This window comes from Microtus oregoni, unplaced genomic scaffold (genome assembly GCF_018167655.1).
Source record: "Microtus oregoni isolate MIOR12 unplaced genomic scaffold, Mior012 000054F_ref0000373, whole genome shotgun sequence".
NCBI classification, from domain to species: Eukaryota; Metazoa; Chordata; class Mammalia; order Rodentia; family Cricetidae; genus Microtus; species Microtus oregoni.
The window spans coordinates 7,068,289-7,086,674 of record NW_024543830.1 but is presented as its reverse complement, the minus strand read 5'-3'; positions in this window follow the sequence as shown (position 1 = coordinate 7,086,674).

Genomic DNA, 18,386 nt, shown 5'->3' with positions numbered 1-18,386 from the left:
TCCTGGAGCAATAATTTTTGAAGAACGTAGATTCCTCCTCTGGGATACTCCTGAGCCGGTAGGAGACAGGTACTTAGCTCAAAGCATGAGATTATATTTAGAGTGGTGTTTGATTTTCACAATTAAAGTCTAGGGCTAAGGAGTCTAAACAAGTTCACTCTGTCTTCCCTGGGGTCTAAAAAGTCTGAAAACAAAATAGTCTCCTCTTGGAGGCTTTGTCTTGGGCTAGATTTAAACACCACGTGGGAAAGAATGGTGTTGAGACTAAGCAGATAAAGTTTAGCGTTTATGTTGTTACTAACAAGTCTATAACTATATCCTCAACGTTGGCTGAGTAAACAATGGAACTGAATTATGTTCTAATTTCTTACATTTTAATAATCATTTGGAAGAACTGTCGTCATGGCCCATTGTTTCGTGGGGCTTCGCCACTCAGGATCTGAACATCACACTGAATTCCTTCAATCATCCTTTGGAGGTTCGAGCTCTCTCATTGACTCCTGAGAGATTAAAAACTGCAATGCTTTGGTGACATTTCTGCAGATCCACTCACCTGCTTTGCCTTCCTCTACAGCAGTGGTTCTCAATCTTCCCAATGCTGTGACCCTTTAATATAGTTCTTCACGTTGTGGTAAGCTCCCAACCATAAAATTATTTTCATAGCTACTTCATAACTGTAATTTTGTTGTTGTTATGAATTGTAATGTAAACATCTGTGTTTTCTGATGATCTTAGGCAACCCCTGTAAAAATCCCACAGGTTGAGAATCTCTGCTCTAAAGCTTCCTGCTTGTCTCTCTTTTCTTTTTCCTCTTTCTCTTGGACCACCAGATTCAGAACTACATACTGTGCATCCCTTGCTCTTGAAAAGAATGTTGGCACAGAGGGGAAAATGCCTCTGGTTTTTCATTTGCCTAAATCATATACTATCCCCATGGTCTTAAGCAAAACTCAATTTCCACACTAGTAAAATGGGGGGCAACAGCAATTCCTGAGCTTTATTGTAAATAGCTCAGAAACCAGCACACACCAAAGCACCAAAAAGTGGCTGAATAAACCCCAAACTTGCAGAGCCTCAGAGTCTTAGTCTATAAAATCAAGTATAAAATTACAGCATCCTGTCTTCTTCATGATTAATTACAGGGTTGTGAGAAAAATGTGTGTAAAAAATTTACAAGGCAAATCCACTAAAGAGTCAAAAGGTCCCCTGCTCCCAGTGACTTCCTCGTGGGATCTACCAGGACAACTCAGGCACAGCCTTGGAGGGCAGAGGCAGATGTCATGATTGCATGCTTGCTTGGGTTCCTTTTTGCTGTCTCCTCCTCGGGATGGAATGCTATGCTGAGATTCCTTTTCTGTCGGACATGATTTCTTTCTGCACTGCAGGCTGTTCTCTAGGATGAATAACGGCAATGCTATGTCTTTGATGAGGTGGAACACCAACACTAAATTGTGTCATCGCCTCTCTCAGGTTGTAAAGTAGCCCAAGATCCCAGGCAGGGACAGGCCACCCTGGTGAGTGGGGCTGATTCAGCCTGTAGAATCCATTGCTAAGCTCCCTTGGCAGCCATTGAAGATTATTATTTTCTCTCCTGTTTCCACATGAAGCATGAGTGAATTGGGAGAAGGCTAGGAGGATGTGGAGTTCAAATCAAGAGCAAAGATAACCATGATAGTAACTCATATTTATAGAGTGCTTTATTGATAACAGCCTTGAAAATGTTTTATAGCACATAATTCTTACTTGTTGCATAAGTTAATAGTCTAAGCCTCATCCCTTCATTTATTAATTCATTATACTTCACAAATGTTGGAAGAATTGAAAATAATTTATGAAACAGCCCAAAAGTGAACCCAGAGGTCATTCCTTGATTTATTTCACAATATTTATGGAATGCCTACTATGTCTAAAATACTGGACTAGGCGGTCAAAGCAGAACGATGAATGGAGCACACCAACTCTATCTTCATGTTAGCAGCTTTGTCACCAGTGCATTCAAAAGGCAGGTGATATTCTAAGTCACATACATATGATGCTGGAAAGAAGCAACAGCTTCAAGAGATTATAATATAATCACCACAGTTGGAAGATGAAGGGGGATGGGAGTACAGGGGTGAAAGGCAAAGCCAAGGTTAGTCGAAGGGTTCTATAGGGTCAGGTGAAAGGGTTGGACCTCTACAGAGGTCAGGACTGGTAGAGGACAGTGATTTGCTATGTGTAGAAAACTTTTATGACTCACAAAGTGTTCTGCTCTCTGAGATTCTCATGCCTCCAATAGCCAGTCCTATCACTGAGTCCTATCAGTGAGATCACTTCCAGAATCACCTTGCAGAAAGACTGTGAATCCATTTGCTCATATCCTCCATCTTTCTTCCGTAGCCCTCTCCTCTTCCTCTTCCTTTAATCCCTTTTCTACTCCTCTTCTTTGTCTTCTTCATAGTGTCTCCTTCTCATTCCTCTCTTGATCCCTTTCCCTCCAACCACCCTCTCTCTCCACATTCAGAGAAAAATTAACTACCATATTGAGTAGTCAATGCAAGCTTCACACAACATGCAGCTCAGGTCTCTCCAAAAGAATTGGTGGTGATCTAGGTATCTCAAGGGTTTTTTACATGGGTGAACATGTTTGTAGATCTCATGATGTTTTCTCAACTAGTGAATGTGCAAGTAAGTCAATCTTCCTCTCATCAAAAGATTACTGAAGTTCCATCTAGCACCTTGTGTCAATCATCTGAGAAATGGAAGAAAGTTCTGCCCACATATTCTTGCCCCTATTCTTAACCCAGAGAACTATGAGATAACCAATATTCATTGTATTAATTAAGCTACCACATCTTGGGTTAACTTGTTATGAAATTATCTTTCCTGGAATAAGTAACTAACACAAAGTAAGAGATCACTTGGAGTTTATTTTGGAGATTCTTTTGAAATGCATAGGGGATGTTAAGTACAACATAAGATAAGGCAGTGAGATACATATGTTTAGGGTTCAAGAGTGCAGGGCTAGACACGAGAGTGAGTAGCAGCTGCAGGACTATTGCAAAATGCTGGGAGACTCATTTTACAAGTAGCGACCTTCAAGCAAGGGAGAAAATAAATACCAACTTCTTCTTAAGGAAGGACAGAGGAAGGATTTTTTTTTGTTTTATGGCTATTATGCATTTAACTAGGAAAAGTGTAACTTATTGGTGAGAGTGAGAAATTTTCCATTAAGCATAAAATGTAAATTTGAACCAAAGATGAAATGTAAAGGAAAATCAAAGGATAGTTAATGAACAAAGTTCTAAATAGAACAGAGAAAGATGGAATCAACCAAAGCACAGGAAAGATTAGACTCAGCCTAAAGGGAAGCCCAACAACTCTGTATTATTATGGACTAGTTGCCAAAGATGTAACAGCTAAACACAGGCTACACTTCATTATAGTGTGGAGGTTTCACTAAGTGAAGAGTCTGGGCATGGTTCAACAGGGACCTTCTCTCGGGTTTCCACTAGCCTATGAGGAAGGCGTCAGCTACATTGTGTTCTGTCTGAATCTCCAGGCTACTTTAAAGCTTGGCCTAATTCAATCCCCCTGCTGTAGCCTCGGGTTCTGTCAGCTGGAGTTTGCTGTTAGGTATCTGACTGAGAAACTTGCTATTCCTAGGTACAGCGATGTTTCTCAGACTAGCTTATAACACAAGCATTTACTTCTTCAAGGTTCTCAAGTCTGGTAAGATGCATCACATCTTATCATGAACCTAGGGTGCTTGGGGAACTGACTTTGCCATCAACTGTTATCATATTCTAATGAATAAAGCAAAGCAAGTCACAAATCCCCCTCCATTCAAGGTGAAATGAAGAGTGTGCCTCATGAGAGTCACTAAGTTTTATCTGCCAAAAGTTAGAAGGACAAGTTGAGTGTAGTGAGACAATCCTGTGGGCCACAAAAGGCTGACCACCTGAGTTTTGATCTCTAGATCCCACATAAGGGGGAAGAAGAGAGTCAACTTTACAAAGCTGTTCCTCTGACCTGCATATCTGCACACACACACACACACACACACACACACACACACACACGAAATAAAACCTCAAAACAACAATAAAAGAACAGTTGGAGACACAGATAACCTGTTTGGCAAGGACGGGTTTTAGGAAGAATTTTTTTTTTTCAAAAAACGATTCACAGCCACAATGTAGGCATTCCACTCAATCATTACTCAAGTACTGAAAGGCTCCCTCTTGTACGAATAACCTGACAATGCACTACCTCCATTATATAGAGCCCCACCTTCCTCATATTATCGTCAGGGAGTGGGTCTAGCAATAACATTAAAGGATACTTGTGTTCTAGAAGCTGATTCCTTTCATGGATTCAGAGATTCAAATTTCTAATATAACATCGCCCATCTCATCAATAGAATAAAAAGTGGAAGTCCGAGAGTTAAGCAGGGCCAATGAAACAAGCTGCCTGTATAGACCTAGACAATATAGTACTGTACTACAGCATGACTCTCATCTTTAAGTGATGCCCTTAAAGCGTGCTGCTGGCTTTCAAATGACAGTTATCAAACCTGAAAGCTTTGCAGGTCTTCTTTAGGGTCCCTTTAAACAAACAAACAACTCTATGTGGAAGTTTCTGTGCCACCAGCATCACCCAAATACCTGGCGGTTGCTTCCCAAATTACCAAACAGAGGTCTATATTACTTACAAATAGCTCAGTGGATAGCTCAGGCTTCTTACTAGCTAACTCTTACACTCAATTAATCCATAATTCTTATCTATGTTTAGCGGCATGGCTTGGTGCCTTTTTTCAGTACAGCATTCTCATTTTGCTTCTCTGTGTTTGCTGGAGACTCTCTGACTCTGCCCTTCCTCTTCCCAGAATTCTCCTAGTCTGGCTCTCATGCTCAATCTCTTCCTGCCCAGCCATTGGCTGATCAGCTTTTATTTCGCAATGAGCATAATCCACAGCAAACAACAACAACAGCAACAAAACTAGTGTTTCCCACCAAATAATGACAATCTTAGTTTCCTGGAGAACCCATTGGTTTACCTATTATTCTTTGGCAGCCCAGAGTTCTTTGTAAGAATTCTACGGAAAGAAACACTCGGCTGCTTCTAATTCCTCAGTCTGGCATCAGTGAGGTAGTTCATCTCCAGGGCCTAGCTCTGACTTTCTTTGAATCCATAAGATGGAAAACCTCATGGAGACTTATGGTGAAGCTTCTGAGAATATTCTTGGATTGAATTCAGACTCCACGACTTGAGATCCTGAACATGCTACTTAATTTCCTCAGGACTTAATTTCTTCATGCAGGCAATCAAAGAATCTCCATTTAGGGTGGATGTGAAGAGTTAGTCTGAATGTTAAGTTTAATGTTTCTAGGATTTATTTTTCAGAATCTTTCTAGAAAGTATAACAGAAACCATGTTTGAGAATTAGGTGCTTAAGGTGACGATACCTGAAAGAGTTCTGAGGGAACAAATTATGTCATAGTCAACAAGTAAAAAGAGACAGGATGTCAAAGCCTCCATCTCAACCCATAGCACAGCTTAGGATGGGACTAGTACTTTTATCATCACAATGTGATTATGTAACTTAAATTTCTGGCCACTTTGGAGCAAGGTTCTCAACTTTACAGAACTTATAAAATGAGAAGATTATTTTGGTATGGAATTGTATTGTGAGTCATTTGATGTGAGCAATGTCTCTGACCTCTACAAACCAGATGCTAGCTGGTCCTTCCTCCCCTGTCTCTGCACAAATCTCCTGGGTACTCATTATTTCCCTGGTTCAAAAAACCACTGTAGTAAATGAACACAAAACCAAAAGTGCCGAGCTGGCAGGATGAGGTCACGGTCAAGTGCATCCTTAGTATTCTAACCATACTCTGACTCTACCAGGGAACAGACTGTACATTCCTAAAAGCAGTTGAAGTCTCAGAAACAGTGAAATAAGGAAGGGTTCTGTGGTGGGCACGGTAATCAGCACCCAGGGACATCAATTCCTGAAAGGAGAAAGTAAGCTGAGCAGAAGCCTTCACCTCTGTTGGCTTCCTGGCTGCAGATATCACATGACCAGAGGCCCTGTGTTCCTATCTTCATGTCTTCCCTGCTATCATGATCTGTATCCTCAAGTTGTGAGCACCAAAGTCCCTCCTTCCTATGTGGCTTTTGTTAGGTACACTGTGAAGTGGTGGGAAAAGAAACTAATGCAGTGCTGAATTCTAGACCTCTTCTTTCTCACACCTTACAGTGTCAATCTGCAGGTCCATATCCATGGGGTTCTGTGTCACTGAATTGTTCCAACCACAAGTGAAAACGTTTGAAAGACTATACTTGTGTTTCCAGGAATATGCGCAAGTATATTTTTCTTGACCTCAAGCCCTAATGGATAGTCTAACAACTATTTACATGGATTTCACATGGCATCAGTTATTATAGATAATCTAAAGACGAATTTCAGTATATAAAGAGAATATGCACAGGTTACATACAAATACTAAGCCATTTATCTATGGGACTTGAGCATCTATGGACTTGCGTACCAATGTTCCTGGAACAAATCTCCATGGATACAGAGGAAACAGTGCATTCTGATTTAGATCTCTAGATTTCTTTTCTTTTCCCTCCAGTCTTATTTATTGAGGATCTTGTATGTTAGTCAAGTATTCTAGATGGAGCCACAAGGGCAGCAGCCAGAGATTTGCAAATAATATTATAAAAGCAAACTGACAAGACATACTTTTTTTTCTCACCTCTGGGTAGATGAGAGATTGAGGTGGAAACCTAGGGAGAAGATGTTTATGTTGTTCACGTGAGAAGAGAGGTTTAGAAGATGGTTTCCATTGATGAAGAAGCAGATGAGCCATGAGCCATTATTCCAAGGATGGGGGTTTGCCTCATCTAGCTTTTAAAAAAATTCCATGTCTTCAAGTTCACATAATGGAATCAGCTGACTGGCCGTGACTATTCAGAACCTGGTTTTGAGGGTGTTCCAAGAGAATGAACAGAATTAGTCCTTTTTCCTCTACCAGACACTTCCAGTGCCTTCCTGCTCTGCAGTCATTGGATATAATTCTTTTCCTTTACTTTTAAAAGTCCTTGGAAACCATTTCCTCAAACATTTCAGCTTTAAATGCAGGTGCTTATACACATTCTAAACCCGTTTTTTGTGGTAAGGGTTAAAGTTGGCTTCCTGTTGGGAAATGACTTCTGCTTCCCAGCAGGAGACCATGTGATAATTTCACTAAAACCTCCAAATTTCACTTCTCACCTTGTCCTCCAGGGCCTCCGTGCTGAGTGTTTGGTGTATGTGTATCAGCTCCAGGGGTGGACTGCAGAGCAAAAGGCACCCTCTTAGCTTGGGGTATTTAAACAACAGCTCTACAGGATGGTCACAATCCTGCTGATTGTAGAGGGCAGACTAGAGGAACCAGGCTGGAGAGAGAGAGAGAGTTCTGGATGTGGCTGCTGTCTTCAAATCCAGATGGCCTATGATGTCATTGGACAAAACCTGAAGCCTGCAGCAAGAAAGAACTTTTTATGGCTCCCTGTGTAATACTCCCATATTCTGGCCTTGTAGTGTCAAGAGAAAGAGGCTGAGAGACACTGGAACTCCTCACAGCTCCTTTTGTCTTTCAAATTGGGCTATAGGGAAAGAGAAAAGTACAGAAGGGGAAGGGAATGGTTGAAACAGGAGAAGATGTTAAAAGGAGACACAGAGCTGGACGCTTCAACATCCTTTGTACTGCTTGTTTCTCCTCTGAGGAGCGCACTGGAGCACAATCCATTGTTCATGTAGGTGACTGTCCTTTTAGACTGCAGGATCAGTATCCCTGCTTTAGTTGCCGCCGTGACCTTCAAAGCTAAAGCCTTGCCTCTCACATAATATGTGTATAACAAATGTTCAAGAATGGAGATCTACACTAAAGCTACATTAAGGCCAAAGCATCAAGAGTCTAGAAAAAGAAAAGAAAGGAGTCAAAACTCACAGGGTGTTTTATAGATGTTACACATCATTATCCACCCTTTGGAAACGCTCTCTTTGCTGCTTCTGTGTGAGGTAGAGGCTACCAAGACTACCTTGTAGAGGAGGAAACTGAAGCTTGGAGAGAAAGCAAATCAAGGGCCCCATGGTTAGGCAGGAAGTACAGACGGTGGGTGTGTGCACAGATCTGGTGGGCTCCAGAAGAGCTATTACAACCACAGGACAGCAAGCTTCTCTAAGGAAGTTACCATTCCCAGTTCATTCCACCCCAAACAGAAAGCAGATGAGAACAAACCTGGGCCATCTTGAGGAAGCAATAATCTGGGAGTATCCTAACTCAGGATCCTTCACAGAAATTCTGCAGTAACAGTGTTAGGATGCCCTTAGGAGCACTGGTAATATTTGTTATGACCTTCTAGACACTTCCTAATGGGTTCAAATGATGACTTACAAAGTTTCTCTAGTTATTATCCTTCTGATGCTCTGTTTTATGTTGGGAAGACACTTGTGCACACTGAAGAAGGTAAACCTTTTAAAACTGCTATCTTTATTCCAGTGTTAATCACTTCCTTGAGACGCCCTAAAAGACTGCATTTCCGGTAGTCTGTGTATCTTTTAGCCTAAAGAAGCTAACATGTAAAATTAACTATTATGATATTCTGAATAGGACTCTACATTATGTTATATACAGAGATCAATTCAAAACTGACTGAAGACTTAAATATAAGATCTGAAACTATAAAACCAAAAGAAAATCTTTGGAGGAAATCTCTGTATATTAGGCTTGGCACTGGTATTTTTTTTATATTGAATCAAAAACACAGGAAAAAAAAGGCAAAAAACAGAAGTTAAACTGCATCACACTAGAAAGAAAGTACAGAAAATGAAAATGCCGCTTACATAATAGGAAAAGATGCTTTAAAGCGGCTGGTCTGATAAAGAATTAATACATGAAATACATGAGTGGCATCTACAATTTGCAATAAAAAAGCAAAATGATGTAATTGAAAGGTAAGTAAATGAGTGTAGCACACATTCTGAAAAAGAAGACACACAATTGGCCAACAGACATGAAAGCACTCATTCAATATCATTAATCTTCAGGGAAATTTAATTAAAAAGCATGATATACCATTTAAAGCTAAGTTATAGCTATAATACAGTTAAGAAGGTATATTAACTACACTTATCATAATGCTTTATTTAGGCTCAATTTGATAGGGTACAGACCATCATGACAGGGAAGGTACAGCAGGAATGTGCAGCTGAAATTGCATATCTGGGCAGATCATAAGCACAAACAAGGGTGTGGTGTATTCTTTGCCCCTTTTTATTCTTTCTGGGACCCTAGTCCATGGGATGATGTCATTCACATTTAGGATGGCTCCCCCCACCCACTTGGTTAAGCTTCTCTGCAGGTGTTCTCATAGACATGTCTAGAAAGGCAAATCTCCTTAGTGGTTCTGGTCCCATCGAGTTGACAAGAACCATCACAGGTCCACATCTTGTCCATCTGACACCTCAAAACCCACCTTTTGTCTTTTTTCCTTTTTTAATATGTATAGTTTATTGGGAACAAATTTTCCTACAATATATTCTGATCACAGTTTTCTTTTCTCCAATACTTCCCAGGTCCCCACCTTCCCACCCACCCAACTCCATGACCCTTTCTTTCTCTCTCACTTCAGAAAATAAAGGGGCAACAAAAACAAGCAAATTATAATTAAAAAAATAAGAAAGAACACACACACATACACACACACACACACACACATGAAAAACCATAATATCTAAGCAAAAGACCAAAAAGTCAAAAATGCCCAAACAAAGCAACATTAGACAAACAGTCTAAAAATAGATCATTGAGTCTATTTTGTATAGGGCATGGGACTACCCTTAAATGTGGTTGATATAGCGAGTGATACTCCACTGGAGAAAACCAACTTTCTCCTGGCAAGTAGATAGATGCCAATCGGAGATAAGCTTCCGGGTTGGGCTGGGAGCTTGGGTCCACTTCCATTGCAGTGATAGAGGCCATCTGGTTTGGACTAACGTAGCACCTGTGCAGGCTGCCACAGTCCCTGTGATTTCATATGTACATCAGTCCTGCTGTGTCCGTAAAGCACTGCTTCTCAGTGTCGTCCATCCTCTTTGACTCTTCTTATATGTAGCTCTCTGAGCCCTGAGCAGAGAGGTTTGAAGAAGACATCCCATGTCAGACTGAGTGTTCCACAGCCTCATATTCTCTGCACATTGCCCAGTTGTGAATCACTGTGTTAGTTCTCATCTACCACAAAAGAAAGCTGCTCTTATGATGGCTGAGCAAGTCACTGATTTATGGGTATAGCAGATGTCAATAGGAGTCATTTATTGCTATGCCCCTTTAGCAGAACAGTAGCATTTGGTTCTTCCCTAGGGCTATGGCCACCCACCTGAGAAGTGTCAGCCATGAGTTCCATCTCATGGTATAGAATCAGATAGTGGTTGGTTACTCATACAACCTTTGTGCCGCTATTGCACCAGTAGGTCACAGGGCAGGTCACTGCTGCAGATCAAAGTGCTGGTGACTATCTTTCTCTTCCTCTGGTAGCCTTCAGCATGTCCCCCAGTGTCATGAACACTAACTAAAAATGTTGAAGACTCTAGTTAGGCACCATTCGACTTCTCCATGTTCAATGAGATACGTAAGTGTTGCCTTCAAAAATAAGGCCTTACCATAAATTTGTGGAGAGCAACCAATAGCCTTTGCAATAGCCTGAGAAGTTGAGGTTTTCTGTGGTGTCCTTTTGGCCAATGACTCCACTTGATGTAACTCATGCCTGGCATCGTGGTAAAAAAAAAAAAATTGGTTGGGATATTGCTTTTTCTGTTGTCTGATGCCTTCATTTATATTTTTTCATATAGCTATGTATTTTTTTATTTTGGGGGGGGCCTTTGGAAGCATCTACTTTCTTTTTTTTTATCCATTTTTTTTATTGAGAAAAGGTGAAAAAAAAAACAAGTTTCCACCTCCTCCCAGCCTCCCATTTCCCTCCCCCTCCTCCCACCGTTCTCCCCTTCCTCCCACCCTTCTCCCCCTCCCCCCACTCCTCTCCCCCTCCCTCTCCAGTCCAAAGAGCAGTCAGGGTTCCCTGCCCTGTGGTAAGTCCTAGGTCCTCCCCTCTCCGTCCATTCCTAGGAAGGTGAACATCCAAACTGGCTAGGCTCCCACAAAGCCAGCACATTACGTAGGTTCAAAACCCCGTGCCATTGTCCTTGCCTTCTCATCAGCCCTCATTGTTCGCCATGCTCAGAGAGTCCAGTTTTATCCCATGCTTTTTCAGTCACAGTCCAGCTGGCCTTGGTGAGCTCCCAATAGATCAGCTCCACTATCTCAGTGGGTGGGTGCACCCCTCGTGGTCCCGACTTCTTTGCTCATGTTCTCCCTCCTTCTGCTCCTCATTGGGACCTTGGGAGCTCAGTCCAGTGCTCCAGTGTGGGTCTCTGTCTTTATCTCCATCCATCACCAGATGAAGGTTCTATGGTGACATTCAGATATTCGTCAGTATTGCTATAGGATAGGATCATTTCAGGTTCCCTATCCTCAGCTGCCCAAGGAACTAACTGGGGACCTTGGCTTGGGCATCTGGGAGCCACTCTAGGTTCAAGTCTCTTGCCAACTCTAAGGTGGCTCCCTTAACTAAGAATTGTGCTTCTGTGCTCAATATCTATATCTCAATATCAATATCTATGTATTTTAAGAAGTTTCGACGGTATTAGGTTTCCATATAACCCCAAATGTAAGTTGTTCTTCCCTCACCTCCCTCTTCTATTCCCCTCCCTGTTTAGAAGTACTCTTCCAATTCTCCTTCAGCACTTCATAACTATCTATTCTATTTCTCCTTTTTTGAGAGATGCTCCCCTCCCAACTAGCCCCTTACTCTTTACCTAATATCTGTGGTTATATTATAACATGCCTATTGAACACTTAAAAGCTAACATTCACATAAAAGAGAAAACATACAATATTTGTCTTTTGGGGTCTAGCTTGCCTCACTTGGGTTGATTTTTTTCTAGCTCCATACAATTACCTGTGAATTTTATGACTTTGATTTTTAAAGGCTGAATATTCCATCATATAAATGTACTACATTTTCATCATTCATTCATTTATTCATGGACATCTATGCTCTTTCCAATTTTTGGCTATTCTGAATAGAGCAGCAATGAACATGGGTGAGCAAGCATCTCTGTGGTCAGATGTAGAAGCCTCTGGTATATGCCCCAGAGTGGTATAGCTGGATCTTGAGGGAAATCTATTCCTAGCTTTTTGGGATACAATGAAAGCAGTTCTAAGAACCAATGTAAAACTAAGTGCCTTTATCAAAAATCATGTTTAAGCCATTCCATTCAGTCATTGGTCCTTGAAGTTCCATGGATAGCTCATTGTGAAAAATTTCTTTAATTTACTCATAAGAATCTCTAAAATCTGAACAAATTTAGCATTTTTAAAAGTTCAATGCCAAAATCTCTTCTGAAATTCAAAGAAATTTCTCAACTGGGAGTCTCTGTAAAACTTAAAAAGTAAAGTACATACTGCAAATATGCAAGAGTACAGATTAAACATTTTGATTCCAAATATCCTACTTCTAAAAGGAAAGGACAGGGAATAGTGAGGAAAGATTAAGTCAAGCAGGGCTGAAGCCCAACAAAGCAAACATCTTGTCACTCATTGTACAACATCTGGGCCTTTTCTGGCCATGTATTCTGGGCTCCAGTAGGTTTAGACAGTCATAAGTAATCAGTTTTGCTGTCTGCAAACATGTAGTCTCTCCTTGGGGCTGGCTCATCTCTGTTATTGACAGTGCTGTGTAAAGGCATAGGACAATGGATAAGACACATGGATCCACTCACAGACAACTTGATTGTACTAATACAAGCTTGTTCTTCACAAACACACACATGCTGGTAAATTCTATTTTGTACAGCTCCCACCCAATAGAAGAGAACCATAAGGTGCCTTGTAATAGAATTATCTTCATAAGAGAGAAAACTGGTGCAAAGAGAGGACTTATTTTGGGCAGGAATTAAATACAGTCTCTGCATACAATTTCGTGATTGATGCTTATAAGAATTTTCCAGAAACAGGTCCTGGTTCCATATATCTAAATAACTTTTTTGTTTTTGTTTTTTGTTGTTGTTTTGTTCTGTTTTGTTTCATTTTATCATCTGCTACCAAATTTCTTTTCATGATAGGTATATAAGCCACCATTAATAAGGAACCATTTATTTATTTATTTATTTAATTATTTATTTATTTATTTAAGATTTCTGCCTCCTCCCCACCACCGCCCCCCATTTCCCTCCCCCTCCCCCGATCAAATCCTCCTCCCTCATCAGCCCAAAGAGCAATCAGGGTTCCCTGCCCTGTGGGAAGTCCAAGGACCACCCACCTCCATCCAGGTCTAGTAAGGTGAGCATCCAAACTGCCTAGGCTCCCACAAAGCCAGTACGTGCAGTAGGATCAAAAACCCATTGCCATTGTTCTTGAGATCTCAGTAGTCCTCATTGTCCGCTATGTTCAGCAAGTCCGGTTTTATCCCGTGCTTTTTCAGACCCAGGCCAGCTGGCCTTGGTGAGTTCCCGATAGAACATCCCCATTGTCTCAGTGTGTGGGTGCACCCCTCGCGGTCCTGAGTTCCTTGCTCGTGCTCTCTCTCCTTCTGCTTCTGATTTGGACCTTGGGATTTCAGTCCAGTGCTCCAATGTGGGTCTCTGTCTCTGTCTCCTTTCATTGCCTGATGAAGGTTAATATCCAGGAGTGTGCCTATATGTTTTTCTTTGGGTTCACCTTCTTATTTAGCTTCTCTAGGTTCACGAATTATAGGCTCAATGTCCTTTATTGATGGCTAGAAACCAAATATGAGTGAGTACATCCCATGTTCCTCTTTTTGGGTCTGGCTTACCTCACTCAGGATAGTGTTTTCTATTTCCGTTATGGAACCTTTTTAAATGATATTATTGGTTCTTTAAGAACTTCACATGCTATGCTTTGATCGTACTCACTTCCGTCCCCCACCTGCTGTCATGTACACCCTGATGTCTTCAGTTCTCCCGTGATCCTTCTATAATTAGCTGTCTTCATGATTCTCCGATTGTCCATTTCAGCAAATTTCCCCAGAATGTGGGCAATGCACTGTGACCTTAGACGTATTACAAGTCTAAGAACAATGCTCTGTTTCCTTCCTATAGGATGAATAGCAGCTTTGAACCTTATGTTTCACCTTTTCCATCACTTCATGATCTTTTCTTGTTTCTCTAAGAAGAGTTATTTCCTCGCATCAAAGCATCTATGGATCTACTTGAAGGCTTTAAGTATAAACTCATCACCCTGCATATGAACAGATCTGTTGAATACAGAGCTCCAGTAGAACACACTTTGTCCATTTGGTCTTGGGAAGCATCCAGAAGAGCTAGCTGCCAAGGAGTCCAGATGTTACTTTCCTCCTGTTCTCAGTTTCTTGAGATTTGGGTATATCAAGCAAGACAATTACAGACCACATTTGCTTTGGGTGGGTGTGATCTTCCATCATGGTGAAGTCATCAGTACTAGCTTTATATCTGCTCAAATAGTCCATCTGACTTAGTAAGCAAGGTGGGTTTTGTTCTGTAATGGGTTTTTTTTTTTTTTTTTGGTATTTTGAGACAGGGTTTCTCTGTGGTTTTGGAGCCTGTCCTGGAACTAGATCCTGTAGACCAGGCTGGTCTCAAACTCACAGAGATCCACCTGCCTCTACCTCCCAAGTGCTGGGATTAAAGGCATGTGCCACCACCGCCCGGCTAATGTTTTTTTTTACATATACATAAAACTGAGAAAGAAAACCCAAGATCAGATTATTTTTGAGGAATAGAGTGTCCATATGATTGTCTGAACCAGGGTTTCTGTTGTTGCAACAGAGCACTAAGACCAAAAAGCAAGTTAGGGAGGAGGAGAGTTTATTTACCTTATACTTCCAGATCATAGCCCATTTTTGGAGGAAGTCAGAACAGCAACTCAAGCAGGGCTGGAACCTACAGGCAGGAACTGAGGCAGAGGCCATGGATGGGAGCTGTTTACTGGCTTGTTCCCCGTGGCTTGCTCAGTCTGCTTTCTTATAGAGCCCAGGGCCACCAGTCCAGTGGTGACACCACCCATCACGGGCTAGGTTCTCCCAAACTGATCACTAACTGAGGAAATGACCTAAAGATGGATCTCATGGAAGCATTTCCTCACCTGAGGCTCCTTCAGTTGACACACAAAATCAGCCAGATATTGCTATGATTTGGGTGGGCCTTGAGAGACCCCCAAAGCCCCATGTGCTAGATACTTGGTTCTCATTTTGACAATATTATGTGGTGGTGGGAACTCTAACAGATGAGCTACTAGGAAGCCATCATGTCATTGACCCTAGAAGGATGTGGGTTCCATGTGTCTTTTTCCTGCTGCCCTTTGCCTTGCAGCCATGAGTGGAATACTTTTGTTCTACCATGTACTTATGTCAGGGTGTGTTGTTTCACTCCAAGTCTTAAGCAATGGATCCAAGAAGTTGTGAACTTAATCTTTAGAGTCGTGAGCCAAAATAACCCTTTCTTCCTATACCCTGGTAGTCTTTGGCATTTCCCCAGTAACAGAAGACTGACTAACATCTACAAAAAGTCTAGACTGAACATAGACCATGCAGACACAACTTATCAAGTCTAATGACATACACAGGGATAAGAAATGATAATGAAAATCTGGAAGCCAGAAACACTGTATCATCTATGTTCTAGCCACCTGCGAATAACCACAGTCATAGATTTTTCTGAAGAGTCATGTGTGGTTGTTTTCCAATATTAAGAAGCAAACACAGTGCTGCATAAAAGTGAAACCAGACTCTGAATGCACTCAAGTTATTGGATGCGTCTCTGCTTCTGTGTGTGCTGGGCGATCTGGTACAGGGATTGCTGTTTCTCAGGGTTTGGCTTCAAATCTCTGTAGTTAAGAGTCAGCCTAGATGTTTCTTAGAATGATTTTAGCTAGAGATACCAACCACACGGAGTAATGGCAGGAACAGGAGAGTCAAGACAAGCTTGGGCTGTGCCAACATGGAGCAGAGGGAGCTTTGTGTACTGGGGTGAAATCGAAATGCAAGTGCAGAGGGGAAACACAGGCTAGACTCAAAGGGGTAACTACTTCGAAGTATACATGCTTAGTTTAAGCTCTACAAAATTCAGTGGCTTGAAAGGGGTAAAGGCTGGGAAAACTAAACAGACTGCACAAACAAAATACCAGTTCAACATACACAGAGGTAATCCATGGAGAAGTACATAGCTAGAGCTTCACCGCAAGCAGGAGACATGGCAGCTGGCTCAGGAGGGTGGGAGGCTTCCACTCTGACTAGGTCTCAGAAAACCCATGTGCACAGAAAGTTTTAGTAAGAATAATTTCAGTATTATACGTGGCTTTTTAACAGTTATTCAGCTTTAATTGTCACCATTATTGTGGTTCACTGATGCTATTCGCTGACTTTGCACCTTTTCAAACCCCCCAAGTTGATTTTCTCACCTTCTCTGGTGTATATTTTCTGTCAAACTTATTATCCCCGTACTGCATATGTTAATTAGATTTACAGTTTTATTTTTCAGGCATTCTTTATGGGTTAATTTTATTAATTGGCCTTCTGTTGGTAGCCTGTGGATTTTATGGATTTAAGAATAGCTTGGTTGTTTTTTTCAATGAATAAAAAGCACCTGCTAGAGTTGGGGTTAGCTGGCTGTTTTTTTTTTAATAGACTTTTCTTTAGGCAAGAATAAACCACATTGTTTTGCATCAAAAGTGTCCTATAATTGAAAATTGAAAACAGTGATCCTAACCTCTTTTTAGGACTATTGGATTAATAAGTCTAAACACTGAAGATGCTTTTCTCTCGCTGTGCCTAGTGACTTGTTGAAAAGAGGCTCTTAAAAAAAGTCACGGCAAGGCTGGAGAGATGGCTCAGCAGTTATGAGCACTTTTGGCTCTTGCAGAAATCCCAGGCTTGATTCCCAGCACCCACACAACAGCTCACAACTGTCTGTAACTCCAATCACAGGGGATCCGGTACCCTTTTCTGACCTCTGCAGGCACTAGGCATGCATACAGCACAGGCATAGATACAGGCAAAATACTCGTGCACACAAAAATAAATAAACTAAAACAACGTTTTATAAAGCTCCACCAAGGATAGTTACATTTGACAGATCTCTTGCTTTTATGTATGTAAGAATGAATTAGCTGATCATAAACACACACCTTCACACATACACTAACACACGTGCCTGCATGTCCACACACATGCACTCCGCATGCACACACATACACAATTTAAAGTCACTGAAAAGTATCTTATCCTAATACTGACTTCTCATGATCACTAAGAGGTCATAGGATGGAAATACCTGAAACCTAAATACAGGAAATTCCCTGTAGACCTAAACTTAACAATCTCAGTTACCGTTTAACTACTACTGTGTAATCAACCACCTCTCAAGAAACCTGATAACTTACAGAGTACACAGTTTATTTTCTTCCCAATTCTACATATTATACCAAGTTTTATAGAAGTAGCTTGTGTTCCACTTATTGTCATCTCAATTGGTTCTTTGGGTAGAGGATGGCAGCCTCCAGTAGCTGCCTCCTTTAAGTATATGTTGACCATTTCTGGATGTTGGAGGATTCTCTCTTCCTTTCCACAGGGTCTCCCAATGTGGCAAGCTTGTGAAAGTGACTGGCCTGTTTGAAGGTTAAGCATCCACAAACAGACAGAAAGAATTACACAGAACCATCGGTGTCCACAGTCAACAGCCTTCCAACATGTTTTCTACCACGCACTGGTCAGAGAAGTTACAAAGTTCTACCCAAATTTAAGGAGTGGGAACACAGACCAAATGCAAGGCATTACAGACCTCGACGGGAAGTTCTTCAGTTATCAGACTGGGGTACTCCTTCACAACCACTGCACATCAACGCATTGGCTTTTAACTTCTTACCCCCCATCGTTCAGTTCTTGGTCTTTAGAAATCAAATAGGTTTTAAGAGAAGAGGTACTCCCTCCTGGGAGAACCACTATGATCAGCAGAGGAAGCAGCCCCTCTGTCCCACTGGGCCTCATTCCCTCTCTCAACCAATAAAATGATATCTAGACAGAAGAAGACTTCCATGACCAGGGTTACACCATAACGTTCCTTTTTGGCATGCATACATCTGTAAACAGAGGAAGGTGTTTCAAGTAGATGTCTATCTATAGAATTTAGCAAAGCAGAAGAAATATGCATTCCAAATCAGGTTTACTCTGCACTGTAAATTTTTCTGATTTTTCCTCTTAGGTTTCTGGGCTATGCTGATAAATTGATTGTGAGAATTCGGTGATTC